The following is a 6,716-nucleotide window of genomic DNA, read 5'->3' as shown; positions in this document are numbered from 1 at the left end:
TCTTCACGAGTATCATTTTATGTCCCATAGTCCAGTCTAATCTTTGTCTGAAGAGCTGGCCTCGGGAATGGTTTTAGTTTTGGGCTAACAGAGAGTCCAGGGGCCATGTCTTCTGAGGTCCCTCTAGTCTCAATCAGAGCACAATTAAAAAAAAAATCTTAATAAGAACATGGATTTGACTGAGCTGCTCAATCCAAATGCCAATTTACAGGAAATACAGAGAACAGAAGAACGTGATAAATGACAGCTCAGGGAAGCAATCAGCAAAAGTCAGACTGTGGAAAATGCCACAAGAAAAATGACCCCGTTTCCTCAATAAATACTTTGAAAGCAGGTGGGAGTGGGGGGTACTGCAACAGAAAACCTGAAGTACAAACTTTATTTTAATGCCACATATTTTACTGTACGCAAACAGCAAAACCAGGGCTTTCCTAGCCCCATCTGTTGCCCATACTCCTTCGATGGTTTGTCGAAAATAACCATAAGAAATAAAATACAGTGAAATAAGAAACTAAGATCATATCGATTCAAGCAGCACTACTCACAATAGCCAAAAGGTGGGAAGGACTCAAATGTCCGTGAGTGGATGAACGGATAAAGAAAATGTGATACAATGGAATACTGTTCAGACGTAAAGAGAAATGAAGAGCTAATGCATGCCACAACGTGGATGAACCTCGAAAACATTATGCTAAGTGAGAGGAGGCAAACACAAAAGGTCACATACTGTATGATTCCATTTATATTATAAAATACCCAGAATAGGTAAATCCATAGAGACAGAAAGGAGACGGGTGGTTGTCAGGGGATGACGGAGGAGGGGCTGAGGAGTAATTGCTTTTAATAGGTTGTTGTTGTAAGGTACCGTCAAGTTGGTTCTCACTTATAGTGACCCTACGAACTACAGTACGAACCACTGCCCGGTCCTGCACCATCCTCGCAGTCATTGCTATCTTCAGCCTATTGTCAATCCATCTCGTTGAGAGTCTTCCTCTTTTCCTTTTAATAGGTATGGGGTTTTATTTTGGGGTGATGAAAATGTTTTGGAGCTAGATAAAGGTGGTGATTGCACAGCTGAATTGCTCAGCTTAAAGTGGTTAATTTTATGTTACATGAATTTCACCTCAATAAAAAACAAATCATACGGGCAGGAGGAATTTGGCACACGGCACATTTATGTTGTCGTCATGTGAATTTAGCTTCAGTTTCAAACACGTATTGAAAATCAAAAGGTCACAGCCTTGAGAACCCTATGGAGCAGTTCTACTCCACACACATGGGGCTGCCATGAGTCAAAATCGACTAGACAGCAACTAAACACAGCAACATTGTAAACAAGATCTAGAACTCTGCCAAAATTATCCCTCTGAAATGTCATCTGTGGGACAGGTTCTCTTATGCCCTCTTTTCAGCTGAAGAATCTAAGAAGAGTTCGGTGGCTTACAGAAAATCTCACAGTTAAGCAAAGCAGAAGCAAGGTTTGAGCCCAGATCTGGCCAGCTCCAAACCCTTACCATAAACCACACACTGTTCACTATAAGCCACAGGCAAAGAACAGTGTGAGGGGGAGAAAATGGAAATTCTGCCTATCATTTCACATATATGTGGAAGAGAAGCCAAGTGTTTGGGGTCCCCCACGACATGAACATTATCTGACTTTCCCTCTTCCTGTACTGTAATAGGAAAAAGTGGGACAATGCATTTGATGATAGAATGTTCAACCAGAAAAAGCCCCGGATTTTTCCTTTCTGGCAAAGACAAAGAGGAACTGTAAATCAAAGATACCTTCGTCTCAAAAATATTTTGTTTTCCACATCAGTTTTAAATATTTTGTTTTACATGTCTAATGGAAGAACCGATAAGTTCATTAGTTCAATGCATGCCCTCTCTGTCCAGAATGCAATATGTATAATGAAAATAAAACAAAACACATGGTATGCCTTGCCCGACTTTGTATTTTTGAAACAAAGGCAAAAGATCTCCAGACCTAGATAAAAAATTTAGAACATGCACTGTTTTCAACATAATTACTTTCCAAAGCACCGTTAGAAAGAAAGAAGTATAATAAAGGCTGATGTTGTTGTTATTCGGCATCGATTATGACTCATGGCAACCCCGTGCGTGCAGAGCAGAACTGCTCCGTTGAGTTTTCAAGGCTGTGACCTTTTGGAAGCAGATCGCCAGGCCTGTCTTTCGAGGCGCCTCTGGGTGGGTTCAGACTGCCCATCTTCTGGCTAGTAGTCGAGCGCTTAACCATTTGAGCCACTTAGGGACTGCCCCACATAATAATAATAGTCTCTTACTGAGTGCTTAATCTGTACTAGTGCTGTACTAAGAAGCACTACATGGATTATTCTCCCAAATGTGGTGTGATGGGTTGCTTTTGTGTGGCCTTTCTTGCCACGGTCTTGTAACTCCCACCACATGACTGGGTAGGACTATGCTAATAAGGTATATGGAACCCTAACAAGGGGATTGGTCCTTTTGGCCATCCTGCTAGGCTTAAAAGAGAGCCAATTCCAGAGCAGAGAGAGGATCTCACCCTCACCAAGGAAGAAGAGTCAGGAGCGAGCAGAGAGTATCCTTTGGACCTGGGCATCCCTGTGCTGAGACCCTCCTAGACCCAGGAGACAAAGAGACAGCTGTAACACTGAAGACGGCGAGAAGCAGTGTCAGAGAAACAGCAGGAGGAGAGACCAGCAGGAGACGGTGCAGTGGGCATGGAGCAAGAAAGCTGAGTGACCTTGGGCAGGAGGCTTGCTGCTGGAGGAGTGGGGTGCCTCTGGGCACTTGCTGGAGCTAAGTTTGCCAACTCATGGAGCTAGAGCTGAGTGCCTTCGGGCCATGGCTCACTGGTGGAGCTTTGTAACACCTGCCCGAGCGGGGCAGAGGTGGAGGGGCCAGAGAGAGGTGTGCCTATGGGCACAGCTGAAAAGAGGCTGTCCTGACAGAAGAACTGTATCCTGAGCATTCCTGAAACTGAACGGTAACCTGTTACTTCCCTAATAAACCCCATTAATTGTGAGTATTGTCTGTGAGCTCTGTGTGGCCATTGCAACAAATTATTGAACCTAGGAGAGAAGTAGAGAGTGCTGTGGGAGGGACAGTTGGTGTCAGAATTGGTAAAGATGGCGGGTAGAGGAGGCATGTCTGACCTCCACCTCATGGGAATCAGCCTTGGGCTGTTGATCTTGATTCTCCTTCCCCTTTGTGAAGTCAGAGGTCAGATGCTGCCCCACACCATTTTTGCAACAACCCTATGAGTAGGTGCTATTATTATTTTATTTTTTACAGAAGAGGAAACTAATGCACAGAAATGTTCTTTTGTCCAAGGTCATACAGCTAGTAAGAGAAGTGTCAGGTCCCCAAATCCAGGTATTTTTACTCCAGAGCCTATTCGTGCTCTTAACCATTACCCTGTATTTCCACTGAGTACCCTAATTTAATTAACCATTTCCCTACTAGTAAACATTCCCTGCTCTTTGCAGTTTACGTTGCTTTTTTTTTTTTTTTTTTTGCTATTTGATTGTTTTTACATCTGGAATTTGTTCTGTGGACTGTGTGGGATGAGGGTTTAATCTTTCTTTTTTCCCTGAACGGAAAATTTTACTAACACCATTTATTGAATATTCCATTTCCTCCACTAATTTGAAATGCTATTTTTATTATACTATATATACCTAGATCTAGACTCTATTCTGAACCAGTACAATGGTTTTAATAACTGCAGCTTTACAGTACACATCAATAAATCTAAACCTTTCCCACATTCTCAAGTCCCCAACTAGTCTGCCCTTGCCCTTCTTCTTCCCTTCTTTTGGCATGCTTTCACCCCTTTGACTTTGCGAAGCTCCCTTCTCACCCTTCTTCTCTACTGCAAAAGTTTCAACACTTACAACTTCCCTATATTTCCATCCATACTTTCTTCTGGTCTCAAGGAAGTATTCCTCCTTTCCCCACTCCAAGCTTACCTTCTTCACCTGAGTTCTCATTCCCATCTCCTTCTACCTCCTCAGAAACTTCATCAATAACCATCCTTCTTCCTCAATATTTCCATTTCTTTCTCTCCACTGGCTTTTTACTCCTCTCGTACTACAACCATGTTCTGGTCTCGCTAACTTAAGAAACAAATACAAACAGAGTTTCCTCTGCCATGCCTTAATGTCCATCCACTCACTCACCATCCATCCATTCTTCTTCTCTCTCTGCTTCCATCTCGCATCCAGTAATTCCGCAAATCTTTACAATAGTTTCTACCACTCTGTTCTCTGGAACACCAAACAACAGTCTTTTCTCACACTTATGAACTCTCAGCAAAGTTCAACACTCGTTCCTGGACCTCACTTTTTCCCTTGGCTTTCAAAAACCCAGGAAGTTCTGATTTTCTTTCTGCCTCAGTCCATAAACACATAAACCTGAACACATCTCTAAGAGCTCAGTCCTCTTCTCTTCTTTCACACTCTCTCTGTCTCTCTCCTCCTCACAGCATCAAATCAGACTTTGGCTTAAAACAGAGCTGGAGGGCCCCGGAGAGCATGGCCCCTGGGCTCTCTATCGGCCCAGAACTAAAACAATTTCCTAGGCCAACTCTTCAGACAGGGATTGGACTGGACTGTGGGACATAAAGTGATACTCACGAAGAGTGTGCCTCTTAGTCAAGTAGATACAAGAGACCAAAGGGGCTGCTTCTGTCCAGAGGTGAGACGGGAAGGCAGAGAGGGTTAGGAGCTGGCTGAATGGTCATGGGGAATCGGGCGGAAAAGAGGAGTGTGCTGTCGCAGAACGGGGTGAGCAATAAGGGTCTCATAACAATGTATGTATAAAAATTTTATATGGGAGACTAACTTGAAATGTAAACTTCATTTAATTACAACAATAAAAAAAAACAAACACAAACAAACAAAAAAAGACAGAGCTGGATTTGATCCTGATGCTGTTTGATCTAGGACAAATTATTTAACCTTTCTGAGTTTTGGTTTCTTTATTTGTAAAATGGAGATGATAATACCTCCTTCAAAGGATTACTGTTGGAATCAAATAAGATAACATGTGTATAGCAGCAAGTCAGGCCCAGCAGGCGACTAATATTGGCTTCTCCTTTTCCATACTCAACTCCCAAATGTTTGTCTCTGATTTTTCTTTTTTTTTTGAGTTTCAGTCAAAGTCTTTAACCAGCTGCCAAATCTTGCCATATGTATATCCCATCTTTGCCTCAAACTCAATGTTTAACACTGAATTAATAACTTTTCCTTTGGAAGGAGGTGGGATATTTTATCTTGAGTTGGCACCAGAATTCCTCTTAGGGAAAGCAACATTTTTTTTGGGATTTACTTTAATGAGCTACTTAGAACGGAGAGTGAAGCACCAAGGGCATGGGTGCTTTTGTTGCTTGTTGATGGAACCCAAACTTCTCCATGTAAGACACGGAGAGTATTGTGTTTTCCTACTGCGAGGGAAGAGTGAGGAGAAGAGGGGAAAAGCGGAGAAATAAGAGGAAGGAGACATTAAGACAGAGAAAGCCTGGGGTTGGTGAGCTTAAGAGCCAGTAAACCTCCTGGCTGAAGTACAGTTTAAGGGTAATAATGTTTATTATTCTTTTGGGGCTATTTGTATTTCTACATTGTAATCACAACTCCATCATCCCCACAAATCTTTAGTAAAATCTACACTTTGAATACTTTATGTGAGTGGAATGTTTTGGAGAAACTGAAGAATGGGCTGATGTCACATCTGTGTGAGGCAAAGGCAGCAAGCTGGAACCCAGGAGACAAGACGGTCATGAGAACATTAACATCTTGGGAATTCTGCAGAAATCATGGAAGGGCACTGGAATCCCACGTTCTATGGAATGTGTGGATTTCTAATTTGCCTATATCTTGAGAGGCAGTAAAGCCCCAGCTGACATTTGGGACTCACTTCAAGAGCAGTTTCTGCTCCAGATGCCTGATTTCTATCAAGGGTGCCCATTTTTCTGGTCATGCAGGCAAAAAACATCACAGTCATCAAAACAACAAAAACACTGAACATGTGTTTTGTGCAAAGCATCCTGGTCAAGACCCTCAGCCCTTTCCAAGTTCAATTACTAGGGGTTACCATGTCTCTTCTACAATTCATAGCCCTAAGAGATAAATCTTTCTTAGAACACCAGTTGGTCCCTCTCAATTTTTGCTCCTACCTACCTCCCAAATTTTATTTCCCTCTACCTTTCTAGGAGAACTTTCTGCTCCAACCAACTAATCTATATACATTTCTCTGATTCCATCAAGAACATTTCCAATCTCGAGGCCATTACTAATACTATGCTCCACACTGGATTATTTGAAAGTTCTAGTCCATCTTCAAAGTCCACCTTCAATGCCATCTGTTCATTCAATGATTTTAATAACTATCACCACAATCCAATTTTAGAACACTTCAATCACCCCAAAATGTTCCCTCATGCCTGTTTACGATTAATCTCCACTTCCACCCCCAGCCCTAGGCAACTACTGTTCTGTTTTCCATCACCCTAGAAAGAAAACCTGTACCATTAGTAGTCACTCTTCATTTTCCCTGACCCCTAGCCCCTGGTTACCACTAATCTAATTTCTATCTCTATAGATTTGCCTATTCTGGACATTTCATACAATATGTGGCCTTCTTTCACTTAGCATGTTTCCCAGGTTCATCCATACAGTAGCATGTATCAGTGCTTCGTTCCTTTTAATTACCAAATA

This window comes from Trichechus manatus, unplaced genomic scaffold, assembly GCF_000243295.1.
Source record: "Trichechus manatus latirostris isolate Lorelei unplaced genomic scaffold, TriManLat1.0 scaffold00028, whole genome shotgun sequence".
In the NCBI taxonomy this organism is placed as follows: Eukaryota; Metazoa; Chordata; class Mammalia; order Sirenia; family Trichechidae; genus Trichechus; species Trichechus manatus.
This window is presented reverse-complemented; position numbering follows the sequence as displayed.